Genomic DNA, 25,396 nt, shown 5'->3' on the forward strand with positions numbered 1-25,396 from the left:
GATACCCTTCCCAAGGACGGGACTGATAGAGTTCCGTGGTCCAAGGGTAACGGGAGAGATAGTCTGCAGTGTATTGGTGAGTTCCTGGGATGTGACAAATCTGAAATGAGAAGGGTTGGAGCTCCATGAACCACCATAGGATGTGAGAGTTCGTGTTCTTGTGGGAGGCTAACCAGGTGAGAGGAGCAGGATCGGTATATAGGATAAAGGAATGACCCAAGAGGCTATGGCCCAATTAATAGTAAGACACTCCCTTTCAATTACTGGGTAATTACGTTCCCGGGGTAACAGCTTTCTACTTATGAATACTATAGGGTGGTTCTGTCCTTGGTCATATATTTGGGATAGTACCGCACCTAACCCTACGTCCGAGGCTTCAGTTTGTAGGTGGAAGGGTTTAGTAAAGTTGGGACATAGCGAGACTGGTTCAGTCATGAGGCGAGATTTTAAGTGATGGAAACTAGATAATTGGTCAGGAGTTAAAGCCGATAGTTTGGACGGTTGACTTTTCCGCAAAAGGTCGGTGAGGGGTGCTGCCAATGTAGAAAATTTGGGTATGAACTGTCTGTAATAACCTATTAAACCCAAGAAGGAACGGAGCTCTTTTTTGGTTGTTGGAATCGGGACCCGCGGCATGGCCTCCACGTTATTTTTCTGTGGTCGCAGTTGTCCCCTCCATATGAAGTACCCGAGATACGGTCATGGGCCAGGTGACATTTTGCCGGGTTAGCTGTAAGGCCCGCTGCGCTTAGTATACGAAAAACGCTGTGTAAATGTTGGAGGAGTTCTTCCCAAGATTCACTAAAGACCACTATATCATCTAAATATGCGGCCGCACAATGTTGGAGGGGTCTCAAGAGGTGATCCATTAACCTCTGGAAGGTATCAGGGGCACCATGTAGGCCAAACAGTAGTACTGTAAACTGGTAGAGTCCTGAGGGTGTCGAGAAAGACGTCTTTTCCCGATCTGCTGGGGCCAGTGGTATTTGCCAGTATCCCTTGGTTAGATCAAGGGTTGACATATATCGGGCCTTACCTAATTTTTCGAGTAGATCGTCGACTCCAGGGATGGGATATGTATCAAATTGGAATATGGCATTTAACCGGCGGAAGTCAATGCAGAAACGGATCGAGCCGTCTGGTTTCGGGACTAATACGATCGGTGAGCACCAGGGACTGACGGATGGTTCTATAACCTTCATGTGTAGCATGGTTTTTACTTCCTGTTCAATTAGATGTTTTCGTGCCTCTGGGATACGATAGGGTCGGAGTCGTACGGTTTGGCCCTCTGGGGGTTTGATATGGTGTTGTATTAATGTTGTCTTACCAGGCTTTTCTGAAAAAAACCTGGTATGTTGGGCTAGAAGACCATTCAACTGTCTTAGTTGGTTTCCTTGTATGTTAGGATTGATCTGGGGTCGTTTCGAGGACGTCTCTGGTGTAGTGGGACATAGCTCAATGTCCAAGGGTTTGTCGGGGGTTATAAAAAACCCCGTCGCTACCGGTGGCAAAGGAATAGTGGGTTCCTCCCATTTTTTTAGTAAGTTAATATGATATATCTGTACTCGTTTTGGGTTTTGCGATAATTCTATGAGATATGTAACAGGGGGGACTCGTTTCATGACTTTATATAGTCCTTGCCATTTGGCTAATAACTTATTGTCTGAACTGGGCAGTAATAGGAGTACTTTATAGTTGGGTTGGCGTTGTCTTGTTTTTGTTCCCTGATTGTAATAATTCTTTTGTTTTTCCTGGGCCTTTTCCATGTGGTTGCGGACAGCTTCCCAAACCGTCTGCAGTTGAGACCTGAGCTCCTGGATGTACTCTAATAAGGGTTTTTGCCCGCCTGCTTCTTCTTCCCATGTCTCGGCCGCCATATCTAATAAACTACGGGGCTGTCGCCCAAAGACCAACTCAAAAGGACTATGGCCCGTGGAGGCCAGTTCATGGGACCTTATTGCATATAGCACCAGAGGGAGCTTCCTATCCCAGTCTCGCCCAGATTCCGAGACGGTTTTTCTCAACAATGATTTTATGGTACGATTATACCTTTCGACGAAGCCGTCGGTTTGTGGATGTTATACCGACGTTTTGAGCTGCTTGACTCCCAATGTTTTACAGATGTGAGCCATTAAGGCTGACATGAACGGAGTACCCTGATCTGTTAGAATTTCATTAGGAAAGCCGACTTTGGAAAAAAAAACAATCATGGCCTGGGCCACATTCTTGGTTGTCATACTCGTGAGAGGTATGGCTTCTGGGTCTCTGGTGGCATAATCAACAAGGACTAGTATGTAGGTGTGTCCTTTTGGGGATGGGAGGAGGGGGCCTATTAAGTCCATTCTAACTCGGGAGAAGGGGATGTCTATTATACGCAAAGGCTGTAATGGTACTTTCCTCTGGGGTCCGGGGTCACATTGTGTACAAAACCGCCGGATGTGGGCATAAACTCCCGGCCAATAAAACCGTCGCAACAAGTATTCCTCAGTTTTCTCCCTACCATAATGCCCCCCCCCCCGGGTTGATTGTGAGCAAGATAGAGTACTTGTGTTCGGTAGGGTTCTGGTATTACTAATTGTCTCTTTTCGTGATTGTCATGTTTGGTGATTCTGTATAGGAGGTTTCTGTATATAAGGAAATAAGGACCCACCTCGCCTGTAATTTCCATCTTAGCTCCTCTCCAGGCATGTTGAAGGGTTGGGTCTTCCCGCTGACTGCTACGGAATGAGGGTAAGGGGGATGGGGTAGTACCTAGTACCTTCTTTGAGCCCTCTTTCTCCCCTTGGGTCCAGTACAGTTGTTTCTTGCGTCTCTTTTCCCTTTGTGACGGTTTATAATGCAATTTCCACTCTCTATCTGGTTGTCTGAAAAAGGAGCTTCTGCCCACCAGGACTCTAATTGGATTCCCGCTTTTACCTTCTGCAATAGTTTAGAAAAATGTATGTAGCCGTACCTATGATACACTCTTCTACCAGGCGGTCCATAATCCCCATTGGAACCTTAGCGTGTTTCCCTCCCCACTCGAGAAGAACGGAGTCTAGGGGGTAATCCTTCTTGTCTCCATGAATACAGCATATGGAAACCCATTGCTGGGGCTGGTAGTTTGGTAATTCAACCAAACCGGCTGAGAGGACTGACTGGCTACATCCCAAGTCTACTAGGGCCTTAATAGTTTGCCGTTGATTCTTGTCTCCTGCATATACCTAGGATTGCCCTTCCCGGTACAGAGGACACGTCCCCAGGTTATCCCGATCTCCATGGGTTCTACCTTGTCCTCCTTGTGAGGACATGCCCGTGTTATGTGTCCCCATTCACCACAGCTATAGCATTGGGGTTGTTGCACAGTAGGCCTTTCGACTGCTCTGGAAAACAAAGTGTCTTCAACCACCTTCCGGAAAAGGGGTCGGGCAGTTACTGTTTGAGGACGGGCAGAGGGGCTTGTTATTTTGGAGGGCCCAATCTTAAACTCCGTAGACCGATGGTAGGCACAGGCCAGGTCGATTGCCATGGTGGTATCGACTTTAGGGTGTTGTCGGATCCAACTAAGTGTGAGAGGAGGAAGGGATTCCAAATACTGTTCCAGATGGACCGCTTTTATGACGTCTTCCCTTTCCGTCCCTATGGGTCCTAGCCATTTAAGGCCTAGGTCCTAGACCCTATAATACAGTGTCCTGGGGTCTTCGGAAGGGGCCCACTTTATCTTGCGGAATCTTATGCGGTAGTATTCCGTGTCGTGCCCCACACGTTCCAGGATACTCTTTTTGATTTCGTTGTACGGTGTGGTCCCATCTGGGTTGGCTGCCTGATATGCAGTTTGTAGTATACCTGTCAACAAGGGAGCCACATACTGACCCCATCGCTCTTTGGGCCATTGGGCGGAGGAAGCCACCCTTTCAAAGTTTGTAAAGAAAGCATCAGAGTCCTCCCCCTCTTGAAACTTTTGGGGTACCAAACGCAGTACGTTGGGGTGAACCTTACTGGCGGCACTGGTGTCTGTTAGGTTTTGTAAAGCGGTCTTGTGCACCAACTGATTATTTGCAATAATGGTAGCCTGACTTTTGAGGGCACTTTGGAGAGCCTCTCTATCCTCCTTGGCTTCTCTTTGTTGTGCCTCCCATACCATCTGAAGATGAAGCTGGCCTTCTGCAAGTTGTTGGATCATATCTTCTAGTGTGGGTTTCACTTCCATGGTGTTCTGGGTTGCTTGTCTTTCCGTCCCCTACCGCTACCTCTAAATCCCCCTTCTGACACCACTGTGGCAGTGGGATAGCGATAGGGATTAAAGAGACACTCAGGCTGAAGATTGGATACAAGAGGTTTTATTTTAGTGTACAGGTGTCTTCAAACAGTCTCTATCGTTTATCCTTGTGGGTTGGTTATCTCCTTTGTTTTCTTCTTTTCTAGGGTTCCCGGTGGTTGGTGATATGTCCCTCAGTGGTGATGCTGTCAGGTTGACCGGGAAAAAAGAATGAAAAGAAGGTAAGTCGTACGTCTGGGTGACTTGTTGGGATGGTGTTAGTGAGGGAAGAGGGTGTAGAGAGAGAGAGAGAGAATGAGAGACAGAGATGCTGTGTGAACGGTGATGGTCTGGTGAAGAGTTCCAGACGTGAGGGAAACAAGAAAGAACTGGTAAAGTGGATTGGTTCCTGTCCCTGTTCACTTCGGTGGAAAACAAAACTTTCTTCCTTCTTTAAAAATAACTGCCTCCGTGGTAGTGACTAGTGCTTCCCCCTTTTTGGTGTCCACTTCCCCAAGTATCCCTTCCCAACCTCCCTCTGCTCACCCTCTCCACCCTCCTCCCTTCCCACTATAGCGTTTAGTCGGTTTCTCAGGCAGGACCGTACCTGCTGGAGCCACGCCCCTCCAGGGACGTGGCGGAGTTGTTGCTTCTCTGACTCTCCTTCACCTTCGCTGATATCGCTACGGAGTCCAAGGGTCTTGTTTTTATGGTTTCCACCTCTTCTGTATTCAGAACGCTTTTCCTCACGTCCTCCCTGTGTCCCCAGCATCTTTAGTCGCGCTCTCCTCCTCCTCGCCGGCGTCCTTCTCTTCCACAACACGCTGTGCGCATTGTCCTACAACACTTTTCATGTCCTCGGAAACCTGGATATCCAGGTTTCCAGTCGGCATAAGTTCCTCCTCTATGGGACCTCCGGGGCATTCGGCGGACGGGTGATTTTCCTCATATGTAGCCGGGGTTTCCGATACCCGGCTACAGTCTGCTTGGAAATTATCTGGAGTCCTAAAACTCAAAACCAATGCAGCCATTCTGGGTATCCCTGAACTGCTGTGTGTCAAGACAAGGGCACAGTGCAGGGCTCAGGGTGAAAAAGAAGTGTTGGAGTCTGGAATAATGGCCCAACTTTCCAAGAGAAAAGGAAAGAAGACTGAGGAACCAGCCTCAGCACAGAGCTCTTCTCAGGAAGAAATTCTATCCCCTGAGGGAACTGAGTCCATGGAGCTAGAACCTTCCCAGGTTGAGCTCTTGGGCCGAGGGGGACCCTCAAGGGAACAGCTGTGCAAGGGGCAAGAAACGTGTCCCTCTTTGAAGGCCTAAGACAGCAAATAGCTGAACAAGAAAAAGGAATTGTCAGTGGAACACACAGGGTCTATTGGGAAGATGGACTCCTTTACACTGAGGCAAGAGATCCCAAACCTGGTGCCACTAGGAGTTCATTCTGACCTTAGCCCATGCCATTCCCCTTGCTGGGAATTTGGGACAAACCAAGACATGGGAGAGGTTAGTCAACCATTTCTATTGGCCCAATATGTCCCAGAAGGTAAAGGAGTTTTGTACCTCTTGTGTCACCTGTCAAGCCAGTGATAAGACAGGTGGCCATCCAAAGGCCCCCCTCATTCCACTTCCAGTGGTGGGGTCCCCTTTGAAAGAGGGGGAGTGGATATAGTGGGTCCACTTGAACCTCCCACAGCATCAGGGAATCAGTATATCCTAGTAGTAGTGGATCATGCTACTAGGTACCCTGAAGCAATTCCCCTTAGGTCCACTACTGCCCCTGCAGTAGCCAAAGCACTCATTGGTATTTTTACCAGAGTGGGATTTCCTAAGGAGGTAATTTCTGACATAGGTACCAACTTCATGTCAGCTCACCTAAAACACATGTGGAATGAGTGTGGGGTGACTTACAAATTCACCACACCATACCATCCACAAACCAATGGTCTTGTTGAGAGATTTAACAAGACATTGAAGTGCATGATCATGGGGCTCCCTGAAAAACTCAAAAGGAGAAGGGATGTCCTCTTGCCATGACTGATTTCCGCCTACAGAGAGGTGCCTCAGAAGGGAGTAGGGTTTTCCCCCTTTGAACTTCTGTTTCGCCATCCTGTTAGGAGACCACTAGCTCTTGTAAAAGAAGGCTGGGAGAGACCTCTCCATGAGCCTAAACAAGATGTGGTGGGATGGCAGAGGACATGGAAAAGGCAAGCAAAAACCTTGAGGCAATCCAACAACTCCAGAAGATGTGGTATGACCAAAAGGCTCCTATGGTTGAGTTTCAGCCAGGGCAGAAAGTCTGGGCTCTGGAGCCTGTGGCTCCCAGGGCACTTCAGTACAAATGGAGCGGCCCTTACCCAGCTAGAAAAGAAGAGTCAGGTCACCTACCTGGTGGACCTACGCACTAGCAGGACCACAAAGAGGGTGATCCATGTTAACCGCCTCAAACTCTTCCATGATAGGGCAGATGTGAACATGTTAATGGTTACAGATGAGGACAAGGAAGCAGAGAGTGAACCTCTCCCTGATCTCCTCTCCACTGATCCTAAAGATGGCACAGTAGATTCAGTGATCTATTTAGGCACCCTCTCTGGCCAACAGCAAGATGACTGTTGGCAAGTCCTCCAGCAGTTTGCTTAGCTCTTGTCCCTAACCCCTGGTCAGACACACCTGTGTACTAATGATGTGGACACAGGAGACAGCATGTCTGTCAAAAATAAAATATTCAGACAGTCTGATCAAGTTAAGGAAAGCATCAAAGTGGAAGTCCACAAGATGCTGGAGTTGGGAGTGATTGAGCACTATGACAGTCCCTGGGCTAGCCCAGTGGTCTTGGTCCCCAAACCTCACACAAAATATGGCAAGAGAGAGATGAGGTTTTGTGTGGACTACAGAGGGCTTAATTTTGTCACCAAGACAGATGCTCACCCCATACCAAGAGCAGATGAGTTAATTGACAAATTGGGTGCTGCCAAATACTTAAGTACATTTGACTTAACAGCATGGTACTGGCAAATAGGAATGGCACCAGGAGCAAAAGAGAAAACAGCATTCTCTGCACCTAATGGGCACTACCAGTTTACTGTGATGCCCTTTGGCTTAAAGAATACCCCTGCCACCTTTCAAAGGTTGGTGAATCAAGTCCTTGCTGGCTTGGAGTCCTTTAGTGCAGCTTATCTTGATGATATTGCTGTCTTTAGCTCCAGCTGGCAGGATCACCTGGTCCACCTGAAGACGGTTTTGCAGGCCCTGCAAGCAGCAGGCCTCTCTATCAAGGCATCTAAATGTCAGATAGGGCAGGATACTGTGGTTTACTTGGGACACCTTGTAGGTGGAGGCCACGTTCAGCCACTCCAACCCAAGATTCAGACTATTCTGGACTGGGTAGCTCCAAAAACCCAGACTCAAGTCAAGGCATTCCTTGGCTTGACTGGGTACTATAGGAGGTTTGGGAAGGGATATGGATCAATAGGGACACCCCTCACAGAACTTACCTCCGTGAAAATGCCCAAGAAAGTTAACTGGACAGTGTACTGTCAAAAGTCCTTTGACACCCTGAAGCAAGCAATGTGCACAACACCAGTTTTGAACGCTCCAGATTACTCCAAGCAATTCATTGTGCAGACAGATGCCTCTGAACATGGGATAGGAGCTGTCCTGTCCCAGACAAATGATGATGGCCTTGACCAGCCTGCTGCTTTTATAAGCAGGAGGTAACTCCCCGGGGAGCAGCGTTGGAGTGCCATTGAGAGGGAGGCCTTTGCTGTGGTCTGGTCCCTGAAGAAGTTGAGACCATACCTTTTTGGTACTCAAACTGACCACAGATGGCTAATGCAAATGAAAGGAGAACACCCTAAACTGTTGAGGTGGTCCATATCCGTACAGGGAATGGACTTTGTAGTGGAACACAAAACTGGGACTGCCCATGCCAATGCTGATGGCCTTTCCAGGTTCTTCCCCTTAGAAAATGAAGACTCCCTTGGGAAACGTTAGTCTCATCCTCTTTCGTTTGGGGTGGGGGGTTGTGTAAGGAAATGCCCCTCCTTGGCATGATAACCCCCTAACATTTTGCCTTTGCTGATGCTAATGTTTGATTGAAAGTGTGCTGGGACCCTGCTAACCAGGCCCCAGCACCAGTGTTCTTTCCTAAACTGTACCTTTGCTTCAACAATTGCCACAGCCCTAGCACTCAGATAAGTCCCTTGTAACTGGTACCCCTGGAACCAAGGGCCCTGATGCCAGGGATGTTCTCTAGGGGCTGCAGCATGTCTTATGCCACCCTGGGGACCCCTAACACAGTACATGCACACTGCCTCAAAGCTTGTGTGTTCTGGTGGGGAGAAAATGACTGCGTCGGCATGGCACTACCCTCAGAGTGCCATGCCCACATCCCACTGCATGTGTCATAGGTAAGTCACCCCTCTAGAAGGCCTTACAGCCCTAAGGCAGGGTGCACTATACCACAGGTGAGGGCATTGTTGCATGAGCAATATGCCCCTACGGTGTCTAAGCCAAATCTTAGACATTGTAAATGCAGACTAGCCATAAAGTGTACATGGTCTGGGAGTCTGTCAATTACGAACTCCACATTTCCATAATGGCTACACTGAATTCTGGGAAGTTTGGTATCAAATTTCTCAGCACAATAAATCCACACTGATGCCAGTTGTGGGATTTATTGGGAAATGCACACAGAGGGCATCTTAGAGATGCCCCCTGTATACCAGTACAATTCCTAGTGTTACGCTGACCAGTTCATGCCAGCCTGCCACAACCAGACGGGTTTCTGACCACATGGGGTGAGTGCCTTTGTCACTCTGTGGCCAGGAACGAAGCCTGCACTGAGTGGAGGTGCTTCTCACCTCCCCCTGCAGGAACTGTAACACCTGGCGGTGAGCCTCAAATGCTCATGCCTGTTGTTGCAGCGCCCCAGGGCATCCCAGCTAGTGGAGATGCCCGCCCCTCCGGACACAGCCCCCACTTTTGGCGGCAAGTCCGGAGGAGATAATGAGAAAAACAAGGAGGAGTCACCCACCAGTCAGGACAGCCCCAAAGGTGTCCTGAGCTGAGGTGACCCCTGCCTTAAGAAATCCTCCATCTTGTTTTGGAGTATTCCCCCAACAGGAACAGGGTTGTGCACCCTCCCCTCAGGGAGGAGGCACAAAGCGGGTGTAGCCACCCTCAAGGAAAGTAGCCATTGGCTACTGCCCCCAGACCTAAACACACCCCTAAATTGAGTATTGATGGGCAACCCTGAATCTAGAAAATCAGATTCCTGCAACCTGAAGAAAGAAAGACTGCTGACCTGAAAGCCCCGCAAACAATGGAGACGACAACCGACTTGGCCCCAGTCCTCCCGGCCTGTCCTCCGACTCAAAGAACCTGCACAGCGACGCATCCAGCGGGACCAGCGACCTCTGAGGACTCAGAAGACTGACCTGCCCCTAAAGGACCAAGAACTCCTGAGGACAGCGGCTCTGTCCAGAAATAACAGCAAAGAAAGCAACTTTAAAGAGACTCCAACTTCCCGCCAGAAGCGCGAGTCTTCACACTCTGTACCCGACGCCACTAGAGTTCAGGACAACCAAACCGCAGAGAGGACTCCTAGGTGACTCCAACAACGTGGACACCCTGAGTTGACCTCCCTGCACCCCCACAGCGATGCCTGCAGAGAGGATCCAGGGCTCCCCCTGACCCCGACTGCCTGGTAACAAAGGAACCCAACGCCTGGACCAAGTACTGCAACCGCAGCCCCCAGGACCAAGATGAACCACCTAACAGTGCAGGAGTGTCCACCAGAAGGCCCTCATCATAGCACAGTCAGTGGCTGGCCCAAGAAGCCCCCCCTGTGCCCTGCCTGCATCGCCAGAATGACCCCAGGGTCTCTCCATTGATTTCAATAAAAAACCTGACACCTACTTGGCACACTGCACCCGGCCGCCCCGTGCAGCTGAGGGTGTGTTTTGTGTGCTTGTGTCCCCCCCCAGTGCTCAACAAACCCCCCCGGTCTGCCCCCCAAGGACACAGGTACTTACCTGCTAGCAGACTGGAACCGGAGCACCCCTGTTCTCCATAGGCACCTATGTTATTTGTGCCCTCCTTTGACCTCTGCACCTGACCGGTCCTGTGTTGCTCGTCCTTTTGGTTTGGGGTTGCCTTAAACCCCCGACTGTGGCCTGCCTATGCCCAGGAGACTGAACTTATAAGTAAATACATACCTCCCCCAGGAACTGTCGATTTTTGCAGTGTCTTGTTTTAAAATAGCTTATTGCCATTTTAACCAAAACTGTGTGTACTACTGTTTTAAATCAAAGATCTATACTTACCTGTGTGAAGTACCTTACAATTTATGTACTTACCTAAATTCTGAATCTTGTGCTTCTAAAATAAAGTAAGAAAATAATATTTTTCTATATAAAAACTATTGGCCTGGAGTTAAGTCTTTGAGTGTGTGTTCTCATGTATTGTCTTTGTGTGTACAACAAATGCTTAACACTACCCTCTGATAAGCCTACTGCTCGACCACACTACCACAAAATAGAGCATTAGTATTATCTAATTTTGCCACTATCAACCTCTAAGGGGAACCCTTGAACTCTGTGCACACCATCTCTCACTTTGAGATAGTATATACAGAGCAAACTTCTTACAGTAGATGAAGGAGAATTCAGAATGATTGGCTTAATTCACAGAGAAATTAAAATAGGCACTCACCTAAAATGAGAGAGCAACTTCCCTGTCCCAGCATACCTTGCAGTGTCAGTTGCATCACTGACTGAGTCCTTTTTTAAAGAAATCATCTAGAGAGAGTACTTGTTGTTTTCAAAATGGAAAGACCAGCGGGCGAGAGGGTTGTTTATGACTTCAGTGAAGATACCTATGATACAGAGCTATAGCTGCAAATACCATTTCATTCCGCATCGTAGTACCTTCAATAATAGTCATAAAAGTACAACAGAACAGTAAAGTTATCTTGCTAAAAAAAAAAAACTTTCTCCATGTCCTGCAAGAAGAATGAAAAGAGATTTAATTGAGAAAGAGGACATCTTTGGTAGAGATTCCTTAGAGCAGTCTGACCAAGTTTTGAACTTGCTCTAAAATCTGGATTTTGACAGTAATCGTTGGTGAAGGTTGAAGTGACTTCTAAGTAGCTTGAGTACACCAGTACAACACAGGGTAATTTTTTAGTCTTGCTGCTGTACCTGTAGAGGTTTGTTAGCTTATTGATAAGACAAGGAAACACACAAGCTTATTCATGTAGAAATGGACGGTTTTGATATGGCAAAACAAGTTTAAAGTCACCTGTAATTCATGAAGAGCTAGACCTTTTGCTTGGCCTAAATAAAAGCTCCTACCTCTCCTAACAGGTAAGGATTGAGGAGACCTTTCTGCAGGAGACATTTGGATTTCTGAAGAAAACTGGTAAAGATAAAGATTGACTGGCAAGGAACTCAGATACTACTTTGTGGTAGGAAAGAGGAACGTTTCCTCATAGCAGTCTTATTTTTATGGAAAACTGTGAAGGGCTCAAAGACGGCCTGAAGCTCATTTTTTTATTTGAGATGAAGTAATGGCCACTAGAAAAATAAACCTTGAAGGTGAGACACTGCTCAAACAGAAGAGTTGTATATTCTGATAAAACCAGACAGCTCGCCTGAGGATAAGGCTCAAGTCTAGCATAGGTTTTATTGAACCCCTTCCAAAAGTGTTTTATATTCAGGATTGTGAAAAAAGATGTATGGACTCAGATGTTTCCTGTATGCTGTAATAGCCTCTAGGTAAACATTTATGGAAGCATAGGGTATATCTCACTGTGCCAGATAAAGAAGGTATGAAATGAGCACATCCTCTTAGCAAAAGTCACTAGGTCAGGAGTATGGCATTGACACCTTTGAAAGAAGTTTTTCCACTTAACGGCATAGGTTGCCCATGCTGGTGGTATTTTTGCCTCTCTTAGTATGCTCGTGCATTTGTGAGGTAAATAATATAGGTGTCTGTATCGCACAATCTCAGGAGCCATGCTTCCAAAACTTTGGATCAGGAAGGCAAAGTTGTCATTACATCTCGCTGAGCAAATTTAGATACAGGGCAGCCTCCTGTTGGTGTTATGGAAAAGATAAAGAAAGACAGGCCTTCAGCAGTGAGAAGAGTCAGAAGTCGGGGATACAGCCCCCACAGGCAACTCACAGGCAGCAGGCACAGGAATCGCAATGAGGCCCACTCAGCACACCTAGAAAGGAGTCCCAAATAGCTGGAGCAGCAGGCAGGAGACCACCCACAGTAGGGAAGAGTGCTAGAGGCTGGGGCTTCACGGAGCCTGAAGATCCCTCGGAAGAAGAGCCAACAAGCCTTGGTAGCTGTCCTGCAAGGACTGGCAAGGACTCACCATCTCCCAAGTTCGACAGCTGGTAGAGGGGGCCAAGGGGACCAATCAGGACCCCCATTTGTGTTGCAGGATCCGCGCAGTGTTGCAGGAGAGAGGATCCACGCAGCTGGACGTCGTCCTTCTGCTTCTTGGTGCAGACTGAAGACTTGCCACCCTCAGAAGATGCACAGCCTGGGAAATGTTGCAGTTGCTGGATGGAGCTGGAGAAACAATGTTGCAAAGCGAAGTTGTCGCTGGAGCTGCAGTTTGTAGGTTCCTGTTAAGTCCAGTTGCAGTTCCAGTGGCCAGAAGTTGAGGAGTCCTGCTGGAATTTTGCACGTCAAATCCCACCCAAGAGGGAGACCCTAAATAGCCCTGGAGGGGAATTGGTCACCTAGCAAGGTGACTACCTATCAGGAAGGGGCTGTGATGTCACCTGGCTGACCTGGCCACTCAGATGCTCCCAGAAGCCTCTGCCCACATTGGATTCAAGATGGCAGAACCAAGTGGCCACCTGGAGAAGCTCTGGGCACCACCCCTGGGGTAGTGATGGACAAGGGAGTAGTAACTCCCCTTTCCACTGTCCAGTTTTGCGCCAGAACAGGGACTGAAAGTCCCTGAACAGGTGCAGACTCGTTTATGCAAGGAGGGCACTAAATGTGCCCTCCAAAGCATACCAGTGGCTTAGGGAGGCTATCTCTCCCAAGCCATGTAACACCTATTTCCAAAAGGGAGAGAGTGATGCCTCCCTCTTCCAAAGGAAATCATTTGTTCTGTCTTCCTGGGCTTCAGCTGTTCAAGCAGCAAGAGAGCAGAAACCCATTTGTAGGATGGCAGCAGCGTGAGCCACCAGGAAAACCCTGCAAACTGGTAGGAGCAAAGCTAGGGGTCCTCTAAGGAGCCCCCAGAGTGGCATGCAATCACATAACCAATACTGGTAACAGTATTGGGTTATGATTCTGACATGTTTAATACTATAAATGCCCAGGTTCGGAGTTACCGTTATGTAGCTGGACATAGGTAGTGACCTATGTCCAGTACACAGGTAAAATGGCTTCCCTGCACTCATGAAGCCCAGGTAAATGGAGCTAAAGTTTGTGGGGGCACTTCTGCTTATGCAGGGGTGCCCCCACACACAGGTACTTGCACCATGCCCTCCGGGCTAGGAGGGCCTAAAACTGGGGGTGACTTACAGTGACCTGATGCAGAGACCTGTAGTGAAAAGGGTGCATACACCCTTTCACAGAGGCTGCAATGGCAGGCCTGCAGACACACTTTGTCTGGGCTCTCATGGGTGGCATAATACATGCTGCAGCCCATGAGGAACCCATGGTGCCCCAATTCCTAAGGTACCTAGGTACCATATCTTAGGGACTTATATGGGGGCATCAGTATGCCAATTGTGGAGTTTTAAAAGCTAGGGACAACCAAATCCAGAGGGAAAGAACACAGTTACTGTGGTCCTGGTTAGCAGGATCTCAGTAAACACAGTCAAAATACAATGACATCAGGCAAATAGTGGGGGTAACCATGCCAAAAAGAGGGCACTTTCCTACAGTACGGGTATGGCGTTATGTGCTAGAGCATGTAGTGGTGGTAAAATGATGTGAAATAGGCTTGTTACTTGAATAAAAATGACAGCTACCACCAAGCATCCTATATGATCTTTATGATGCGGAAAGCATTGTTAAATTATATAAAATAGGCTTGTTACTTAAATGAAACAATGACAGCTTCCACCAAGCATCTCATGTGATCGTTATGATGCAAAGAACAATGTTAATCCCTGCATAAGCTCCCGGGTACCTTTCTCTTAGAGAAGCACCCCATGGCTACATTGTGAATGACAGCACCCACCAAGCTCCTCATTCTGTAGAGTTGATCTGAATGGAAGGGGAAATTAAATGTAGACCCCTTTTCCCTGTGTGGGAAAAAACACTTACTTCATCAAGGGTCCCATACCGCCAGCAACCTAGTCTGTTCCTCCATGTACGGCGAAGATAGCGTGCGAGCTGCCAATTGTTTTTTATGTTACCTGAGGATGGCGTCTGACTTCACTGACGCGCGCCACACTCAGAACAACATGGGAGGTGTAGTATTCTGTACATACACCCTCCCAGCAGTCCAGGACCACGATTGATGCACCCAGATATAATCCTGGTGCATTACAGAAAACGTCGGGACATTAGTTTATCAGTTCATTGTTATTCCTATATTTGTTACCCTCTGATATTGGAAACCTTTAGACTAAACGGACATAAGAAGGCCAAAACTCGGAAGAATATGAAACATACTATCTCAGTGGTAGAAGGTATAGGGGATTATTCCAACTTTGGAGGAGGTGGTAATCCATCCCAAAAGTGACGGAAAAGTGACGGATTTACCACCAGCCGTATTACGAGTCCATTATATCCTATGGAACTCGTAATACGGCTGGTGGTATATCCGTCACTTTACCGTCACTTTTGGGATGGATTAACACTCCTCCAAAGTTAGAATAACCCCCATTGTTTCTTACCTGTAACTCCAGTTCTCTCGTAGGGGTATTTCCATGATCTGCGGGGACCCCAGAGCACTTTTTCCAATATAACTTCGTAAGTGTCCATGTTCGCCTTACTTCAAAAAGGCCTGCCAAGTCACTTAAGAATGTTCCTATGCAGCCTATAGGAAAGGCTACAGTGTTCAAACTTCTTCATCCAGTTTGTTCTTGAGGTAAATGCATTTAAATGCCTGAACAAATTAATATGTTTTTCAGAAAAATTCCTTCACAAACCTTTTCTATATTAGAAAACCCCTATGAAGGAGTTCAGAGCAGTGCAGCCCATAGGCTTCCAATAGTAATGAAGAAAAAGGAGACTATGCCTTTAAGAGCAGCCAGTCCTCCAGTATCCCATCATGCCTAGAGAGAGAGGCAGTTACCTCAGTTCTTTTTGCAGGCAGTTCTTAGCTGACAATAATGATGAATCTAATTAAGCAATCTGTCTGCTCCCCCGGGGAGGTGGGAGGGTTGCTTATGACTATCATGGAAATACCCCTACGAGAGAACTGGAGTTACAGGTAAGAAACTATACCTTCTCTCGTAGGGGATTTCCATGTATAGTCATAAGCGTTGAATAGAATAGCAAGCCCATCCCATAACACGCGGAGGAGCAGACAGAATACTCAGAAAACACTCTCTCAAGCAAAGAGGTTCCTAAGATAAGCCTGTCCTACTTGAGCATCTGCCCTAGCATCAGAGTCAAGGCAATAATGCTTGGTAAAGGTGTGAACAGATCTCCAAGTCGCAGCTCTACAAATGTCTGCTAATGGAACATTCCTCAATAAAGCAGTCGGTGCCAACTTGCCTCTGGTGGAATGCGCTTTTGGTTTGCCCTGTATAGTTTTCTTAGCTAGTTGATAGCAAAATAAAATACAGGAGACTATCCATCTCGATATTGACTGTTTAGAGGTGGCTACACCGGTACGGACCGTACCATTATTAATGAACAGTTGTGAAGTTCTCAGAAGGGAATTAGTCTTATCTAGATAAAATTTTAACACCCTTTTTCCATCTAAAGAATGGAGAGCGCTCTCTTCTGGGGTAGATGGGTTTGGAAAGAAAGTAGGTAAGGAAATCGACTGATTGATGTGAAAGTCGGATATAACCTTGGGCAGAAATTTAGGATGTGTTTGCAGTACTACTTTGGAGGAGTGAAATACTGTGTAAGGCTTGTGGGTACAGAGGGCCTGGATCTCGCTAACCTTTCTTGTTGATGTGATTTCCACTAGAAAGGCCGTCTTCCAAGTTAGGTGTTGGAGAGATGCCTTGTGTATGGGTTCAAATGGATGTTGCATTAGACGTGAAAGGACCACATTAAGTTCCCATGGTGGGGAAGGGCACCTAACTGGAGGAAAGACCTTCTTTAACCCCTCTAGGAAATATTTGATGACTGGAATCCTAAAGAAAGAGGTTTGCAAAGGAGTTTTCCTATAAGCACTCAAAGCTGCCAAATGAACTTTTATTGAAGAAAGTTGCAGGCCAGATCGTGCCAAACGTAACAGGTATGGTAGAATGACATCTTCCTTGCAAGATGTAGGGTCTATCCCCTTAGAAGAACACCAGAAGCAGAACCTTTTCCACTTGAAGGAATATGCCGAATGGGTAGATGGACGCTTCGCCTCCTTTAGGATTTCGATACAATCCTGAGGAAGGTTTAGATGTCCATACTGGACTAACTCAGGAGCCATGCTCCCAAATTCAAGGAGGAGAGATTAGGGTGTCTCATTTGTCCTCCGAACTTCGTCAGGAGGTCTGGTCTGCAGGGTAGCCTGAGATGTGGACGGAGTGATCGGTGAAGGAGATCCGGGAACCACCACTGTCTCGGCCTTTCTGGTGCAATGAGGATCATTGTGGTTGACGTCATCGAGAGTTTGAGGAGGACTGTTGGGATTGGTGGAATTGGTGGAAAGGCGTACAGAAATTTGTTGGACCAGTCTATCCACAGAGCATTCCCCAGCGATTCTGGGTGGTAAAACCTGGCGGCGAAGGCGCAGCATTTCCTGTTTCCTTCTGTGGCGAAGAGGTCGATAGAAGGTGTACCCCACAAACGGAAGATGTCTCGAGTAATGTCTTCGTTGAGCACCCACTCGTGGTTCTCTTCTAGAACTCTGCTGAGGGCATCCGCTTGCACATTCTGAACCCCTGGAAGGTGGGCTGCCACTATGTTTAATTTCCTGGCTAGGAGCCAGTGCCATATTGTCTGGGCCTCTTGAGACAAGACTCTGGATCTGGTGCCCCCTTGATTGTTCAGATAGTACATAGTGGTGGTATTGTCTGTCTGTACCAGCAAGTTGTCGGTGGTGATTGAGGGGAGAAAGGCCTTGAGAGCTAGGTGCACCGCCCGTAGCTCAAGGAGATTGATGTGGTTTAATGATTCCTTGGGAGACCATCAACCTTGTATTTGCAGATGATCCATATGAGCTCCCCATCCGAGGAGAGAGGCATCTGTCACAATAGTCTGTGCTGGAGACTGTGGACGGAATGGCATCCCCTTTAGGAGATTGGCTGGAGAACACTACCAAGTTAGATATCTGATTGCGTGGGTGGACAGACTAATTTGGTCTTACCAGTTCCCCGACAGTTGATTCCATTGGTCCTCCAGGCATTCCTGAAGCGGTCGCATGTGGAGGCAAGCATTGGGTGTCAGAAATATGCGGGAGGCCATGGAGCCGAGAAGTGAGGAGACTGTGCGCACTGTTGGGTGATGCATTGATCGGAAAGCCCGACATTTGTAATATAACTTCTGGACAGGAACTGTCGTTGACTTGTGAAAGTTGACATGAAGACCTAGCCAATACAGGAGATCGCAGGTCATCTGGAAATTCCGTTTGGCTTCTACATAGGTGGATGCTTTGATTAGCCAGTCGTCAATATATGGGAAAAGGTTCTGGGTGCTGACCTGAGACCGAATGGTAGGACAGTGTATTGGAAGTGATCTTGACGCACAACAAACCTCAGGAATTTCCGATGCTTCTTCGCAATGGGGATGTGAAAATACGCGTCGTGTAGATCCACTGAGCAAAGCCAGTCCCCTTGCTGAATCTGAAGATATATCTGGTGTAAGGATAACATTCTGAACTTTTCCTTTCGGACCTATTTGTTGCCAATGTTGAGGTCTAGAATGGGTCTGAACTCTCTCTTGTCCTTCTTAAGGGATGAGAATGTATTCGGAGTAAATGCCCTTCCACTGTTGGTTGAGGGGGACCGATTCCACTGCTCTCTTTTCGAGGAAGATGTAAACTTCTGCCTTTAAGAGGTCGAGGTGCGCAGTGGAGGGTTTTTGGTGGAATGGTTGGAGGCGGTGTGGAAAACCTGAGACAATATCCATTCTGACCCAAGCGTCTGTTGTAATTCTTTGCCACTCTACCAGGCAATTGGTGACGCTTCCCCCCACTGGAGTGGTTAACGAAGTTGGGGGGAGGAAATTCTCAGGGTTTTGAAGCTGTAGGTTGTCGGGAACCCTGATTGGACTGATGGGTCGATCGCCCTCTCTGTGCTTTACGTTGAGGCTGATAAGGTTGTTGGTACTGCTGGTGAGGTCTTGTAGGGGCCTATTGAGGGGTTTGAACCCTCTGCATGGTGTAGCGGCGTTGGAAAGGTCGGAAGGACCTTTGTTGTTCCCTAGGCTTGTCAAGACCCACTGCTTTTAATGTGTCCACCTCAGCCTTCATCCTTGCCATTTCATCATTTGCATGGGATCCCAATAGAGTGGAGCCTGAAAATGGCAGGTTTATAATGCGTTGCTGAGCATCCGGCTTCAGTGAAGTAAGCCAGTAAGCCGCAGCCATGAATGTCTCCTTAGTGTCACCCCATGACAATATGAATGCGCTGAGAGTAAAGACGCGTCTGCCGCTGCACTGATGATCTGATTGGAGACCATAGCACCCTCCTTAGCTATTTCTAAGAAATCCTCTCTATGATCTCTCGGGAGATGCTCTGCAAACTGTAATATGGAATCCCACAAGGACCTATCGTATCAGCCCAAAAGGGCTGTTGCGCTTGCTGTTTTCATGGAGGATGCGGCCGAACTGCAGACTTTACGGCCTGTTGAATCTAGTCTTTTACTCTCTTTATCCAGGGGAGAGGTGGAAGACGGAGAGGTAGCGTGAGCTTTGCGAGCCGCCAATATAACCACTGAATCAGGTGGAGGGTCGGAACGCAAAAACACAGGATCTTGTTCAGGAGGACGATACTTTTTCTGTAGTCTAGATGGTGCAGGTCTTGTTGTAGCCGGCGTGAGGAAGACTTCCATAGCAGGCTCTAAGAGGCCATGTAATAGAGGTAGCAAAGGTCTGGCGGCTGTACGCTGTTGGAGAGTCACAAATATGACCAATGTAGATGGTGAAGGGGCAACCATCGGAATGTTAAGTTTTGACACACCTCAGACCAGCACTTCATGAAAAGTGTTAATATCATCGACCGGCGAGGACCGAGGTGGGGGTGAATCTGTTAAAGTATTCTCCTTCGTTTGTGTCTCCTCGACGTCGATGGGCCCCTTGATGTCAATCTTCCTCTACGTCTCGACGTTGACGTTGTGCGGGATCTCGACGTCAACACATGACGTCTACGTTTCCTTCTCGACGTCGATTCCAACGACGTCGATCTGCTCCTCGACGTCGTGTGTAGTGGAGTCTTCAACATCGTGCGGTGCCTTGACGTCGAACGGCGAAGCCTATACGTCATCAAGCCGGACTTCGACGGCGAGCATGTCGGCGCCGTACCTCCTCTCGGACCGAAAGCGTTTTCGACCTGAAGAACGCCTCTCAGACCTTCCACGTCCACTGGAGGCTGAGGTATGAGCTCTGGTGGAAGACGGACCTTCCCCTCGCTCAGAAGTCCCACTGGTTCCTTGGCATCCTCTCTCTGCTCTCCCTTGAAGGTGAATCTTCCTTCTGTCACGCAGTGTGTGCCTGGAAAATGTCTTGCAGATGTTACAGGAGGCAGGTATGTGTGTAGACGGCAGACAAATGATGCAGACCTCGTGAGGGTCTCTTTTGGCCTTTTTCTGCTACATTTTGGACATTTGTCGAATAAGGAAGTCATTTTTGTGTAAAAATGCCTCAATTCTTGTCAGAAAAATTCAAAATTCAAGAGAGAAAGTCAAAAGACGTCGCGTAAAGTTGTTTTTACTCAAAGTGTTTCTCTATTTTTGAAGAGATTAACCTAAATAGGTCGAGCTCAATGCTCCAGGGTCCTGTCAGCAGGAGCCAGAAAAAAGAACTGAGGTGACTGCCTCTCTCTAGGCATGATGGGATACTGGAGTACTGGCTGCTCTTAAAGGCATAGTCTCCTTTTTCTTCATTACTAATGGCAGCCTATGGGCTACACTGCTCTGCACTCCTTCATAGGGAACAGCCTCACAGGAGGCTGCCGTGCAGACTGGATCTCCTTTGCAGGCTGGGAGGCAGGATACTTCATCCCAACCTTCCCTCTGTGAGCTTGATGGCATGGCTCCTGAATTCCTGCAGTATGGGCACCTAGGGCTTCAGAGTCTCTAGAGTCCAGACGACCTTTCCCCGTGGCGTTCTTACGCGTTCAAGTGGAAGAGGTTCTACATATGGTGTTGTCAGCAAGGTCAGAATCCTATACTGGCTCAGGAGGAGGTCATACTGTCTTACCTACTCCATTTGGCAGAATCGGGTCTGCAAGTGTCATCTATTAAGGTACATTTATCTGCCATTACAGCCTATCGTAAGTCACCTTCTCAGGAATCCTTTTTTACAAGACCAGTAGTCAAGGATTTCTTAGAAGGTTTGAAAAAAGTTTTTCCACCCATTCGGAAACCCTCCCCTCCATGGGAGCTGAACATAGTACTATCGAACCTTATGGGCCCTCCTTTCGAACCTATACACAAAGCCTCTTTGCAACACCTTACGTGGAAGACAGCTTTTCTGGTAGCCATTACTTCCGCGAGGAGGGTCAGTGAAATTCAGGCTTTGTCCTCCAAAGAACCATACACAGTCTTCCACGAGAATAGAGTGGTTCTACGAACTCATCCATCATTCTTAGCGAAGGTGGTGTCAGATTTTCACATCAATCAGACTATTTCACTACCAACTTTTTTCCCCAATCTGGATACTCTGGCGGAGAAAGCTTTGCACTCCCTGGATTTGAAAAGAGTGCTAAAATCTTACTTGGATAAAACCAAACTAATTAGACAATCTCACCACTTATTTGTAAATTACGGTCATTTGAGAACAGGCGAGGCAGCCTCAAAACGAACCATATCTAGATGGATAGTTTCATGTATTGTTACTGCATAACAAACATCTACTTTCTAGGCCTAAGGCGCATTCGACAAGAGGAAAGGCGGCTACGGCTGCCCTCCTTAATAATGTTCCAATCTCTGAAATTTGTAAGGCTGCTACATGGAAGTCTGTACATACATTTACTAGGCATTACTGTTTGGACTCAGATGCCAGAGCAGACGCCCAAGTTGGGCAAGCATCTCTGAGAAATTTGTTTGCATAATACATATCTATTCCTGCACTTCTATTAGACAGTCCGCAGAGTTAAGGGATGGGCTTGCTAATCTATTCAAAGTTTATGACTATTGATGAGGATCCCCTGGAAGAGAAGGATAAGTTACTTACCTGTAAATCCTAGTTCTCTTCCAGGGGTATCCTCATCAAAGTCATAAACAACCCACCCTCCTCCCCGGTCGCAAGTCTCCTAGAAGTGCAGGACACACTATCTTTCCAATCTGCTGCACAACTTGTCACCGTAAAAAGTACTGACCTAACTGTGAACCAACTGTCACCTCTCCTTCACCCCTGAGGCATGGTGGGATACTGGAGGTGCTCAGGGTCTTAAAGGCACGGTGCCAGAATTTTTATGGTTCTCCTGTGTTAACCTGCATGCAGCCTATTGGCTAAGAATGCTCCATTGTTTTCAGTGTAGTTTTTTCTCTTTTTTCTCTGATGTTGCTACTGCTTCTTTCCCTAGGCCCAGCTATGGGGCTTTGGAAAGTTTTTTCTCTTATTGTAATTTTGTAAAGGACTGTTTTAAAAAAAGAAAAAAAAAAAAAGAAAAACTCCATAGAAATAAAGCATTTTAGCCTGTTTATGATTATAGTCTGCATTGCTGTTTTACACATGTATATATGAGTTTAGTATGAAAATTTGTCTACTAAAAATGCTATATATATATTTTTCGTGCATATTTCATACTTTTATATGTGTGTATTTTATGTATGCTCCTGGGTCCCCGCACGAGGGCGGGAATATTCAGTGTTTATGACTTTGATGAGGATGCCCTGGAAGAGAATGCCATATATTTCCCTAATATTTTTATGGTAGATACCTGTGCACCCCCATAAATAGTTGATAACCATGAGAAACATATGATTCAGATTCCTTACCTTAGAACTGTCCCAGGCATTAGTCTGGATCCTGAATATTTTTCGTGAACAGTACCCCTGCACACCGGTAGGTGTAGTAATTTAGCCCCATGTGTGCTGTCAGCCAGCACGCAGAAGTGACGTCCGCGGCACCTAATAGGCGCCACCAAGGCACATTGACGTCAGGTTCTTTTCACAACTTTCCACACCATAAACCCAGAACTATGAAGAATACTGACCACTGGTGTGGATAACTAGGGCTCTGAAAGGGATACAGCCCTCTCCCTAGGAATCCGTTTGCAGAGCAGGAAGAATGGTTGTGTTGGTAAGGAATAATGCAGCTAGATAGTGCCTCTAGCAGATAAGGCATTTCCGTAGGTAAGTAACCTGTCTATCTGAGAGAGACTTCTAACTGCAGATTCCTTACCTTAGAAAAGATACTAAAGCAATACTATCCCCGGAGGTGGGTCTAAGGGCCAATTTCAGACAAGGCACTCCTGCAGGACTCAAAGGACAAAATGCCCGTCACAATGGACATAACTGTCCAGGCATAATTGTTTGGTAAACCTCTGCAGAGAGGCACATGTCGCTGCCTGGCAGATATCCAGGACTGGAACTCCATGTGCTAACACATTGGTTGCAAGTCTTGGCTCTGAGGGAATGATTACGCAGCCCTCAGGAGGTTGCTTCTTAGTCAGTGCTTAGCAGGTTTCAATGCAGAGGATGACCCACTGGGAGATGATGCTTTTCTGCACAGCATGACCCTTCCTAGCTCTGACATACCCCACGAAGAGTTGATCGTCCACCCGGAATTTCGGCGTGCAGTCAATGTAGAATGACAATGCTCATTTGGGATATAGACAATGGAAAAGCCACTCTTAACAGGGTAAGATGGAGAATAGAAACTAGGTAAGGTGATCGACTGACCTACGTGAAAGAGTATGGATAAATAGGGCGGCTTAGATGACAAAGCCTGCAGATTGTTCACTCAATGGGCAAGCGAGATGGCCACTAGGAAAGACATTTTGATGGTGAGCAACCGCAGGGGACTACTGTGAAGTGGCTCAAAAGGAACACAAATCAAGAATGTAAGAATCAGATTCAAGTCCCACTGAGGCATGATAAAAGGAGAAGATGGGAAAAGATGAACCAAACCTTTCAAGAATCTATTTACAGAGGTAGATTTGAAGAGAGAAGTTTGATCAGGTAACCTAAAGAAAGTAGCTGTGTGTGTCTACACGAAAGATTTGAGGGATGAGAGAAGCTGAATGATATCTCTTGATCCATCTTTGGAGGAACAAACACAAAGATTGCAGGGGCTCTTATATGGGATTGTCCAACCTTTTACTAGGATTAAAGAGCCTTAAAGGAAGGAGATAAGGATCCAGAGTGACAGGTGTGGGTAAGGTCTAAGGCAGTCTAGATATACTCTCTGTCATTCTCTTTTTCTTTGGTGTTGGAGAGAAGATGTAGAGAACCTTGGAGTGAGAGTCTGACCTGGTGATGTAGTTCTCTTGAGTGAAGAGATTTTGAAGAGACAATTGAAAAAGCATGAGGAGATAGAGAGCCAAACATGTCATGGATATTGATGGTGATGGCAAGTTACCTATTCTTGTTCTTCCCAACATCAATGGAGAATGTGATGTTGTTCAACATTTTTTCTTTGACAGTGAGCGATGAAGGCTTTGTCAACATTAACGCTGGGGTCTTAGTTGAAGTCAATGGTGATGGTAAGTTTGCTGACGTCATTTGATGGTCCTTCAATGTCAACAGTATCACATTTTTGGAAGTTTTGAAGATCAATGTCCCTGGACTTTACAGCATCAACATATAGAAAATATTGAGCAAGAAGGTGCTGAAACATTCTACCCCACATGTCTCAAAGGCCATCTAAAATGATGTGGAGAGTGATAACAGCAATTATGTTTTTTGCCTTGTCTTCTGTTCCTATATCTACCCCTTGTTTCCAGAGGGTGCATGGTAAGAGGTTCCTTTTCTCTTCTTCTGTTTTTATGTCCTGGAGGATTACTCTGAGCCTTATGTCCTAGGTAGGGGAAGCTCCTAGAATCTTGAATGGGTACTATATATTTTAACAGCTTTCAGTGTAGGCCTGTCAGAGAGCATTTTTCAATTTCTCCCTTTTTTGTAACAAAGATGCAGCAATGTAGACTTAAAATTGGTATTTTTTTAATTCTAAAAGCTAGTCAGGAAAAAAAAGTCTATCTTATGGGACGATATATATGGGGTCGACGCACGGAGAAGTATTTATGAATATCAATGAAGATTTTACGATGCAGAAACAGTGTTCTAGGAAGAAAAAGATTGACAATCCCGCAGAAATTCATTCAAAGGCAAATGGAAAAAAATAATACGATAATACAAAGCAAACCGCTAAAAAAAAACTAGATCTAAAAGAATAGACCAGTGTTTGATCATAATCATGGAATATGAAAAAAAAAAAAACATGTATACCAGGCTTATACGAAATGGCTGCCAATTAGGTCACTTGTTACTCAAAAGTGTTCCACTATCTTTATCAGTACAGTAGATGACATTTTAAGTACAAGAATTTATAGATCACTTGATTTATATCATACTTCTGGGGCAGCCACCAAACGTTGCTCAGAATCTCTTTAATTCAGCATCACCCACTGGATACAACCAAACGCCTATTTCTGTTAATGGATATGAACATTACTTCTTTCACTGCAGCATTCCCAGTGATGTAATTCTATATACCAGACATCTAACCATGTCTATTTTCCAAAAGCCTTTTGTGATAAGGTCATACCAGCATCATTCTGAGAGTGAAACCACCATTCACTCTTCACACATTCCCAAAACCAGAGTGACAAGGCACACACTTCTTCTTTATTAAGTACACTTCAAAGACATGTATTTGGAGCCAGGACCTTTTCT

The 25,396-nt window shown here is 46.6% G+C and overlaps 1 protein-coding gene across 10 annotated transcripts in view; it reads right to left on the minus strand.

The window, feature by feature from the left end:
- The window catches only part of CHD3 (chromodomain helicase DNA binding protein 3), a 1,503,198-nt gene that overhangs the window by 174,586 nt on the left and 1,303,216 nt on the right, over nucleotides 1-25,396 (minus strand). The window lies entirely within an intron of this gene.

Source organism: Pleurodeles waltl, chromosome 12 (assembly GCF_031143425.1).
Source record: "Pleurodeles waltl isolate 20211129_DDA chromosome 12, aPleWal1.hap1.20221129, whole genome shotgun sequence".
Lineage (NCBI taxonomy): Eukaryota > Metazoa > Chordata > Amphibia > Caudata > Salamandridae > Pleurodeles > Pleurodeles waltl.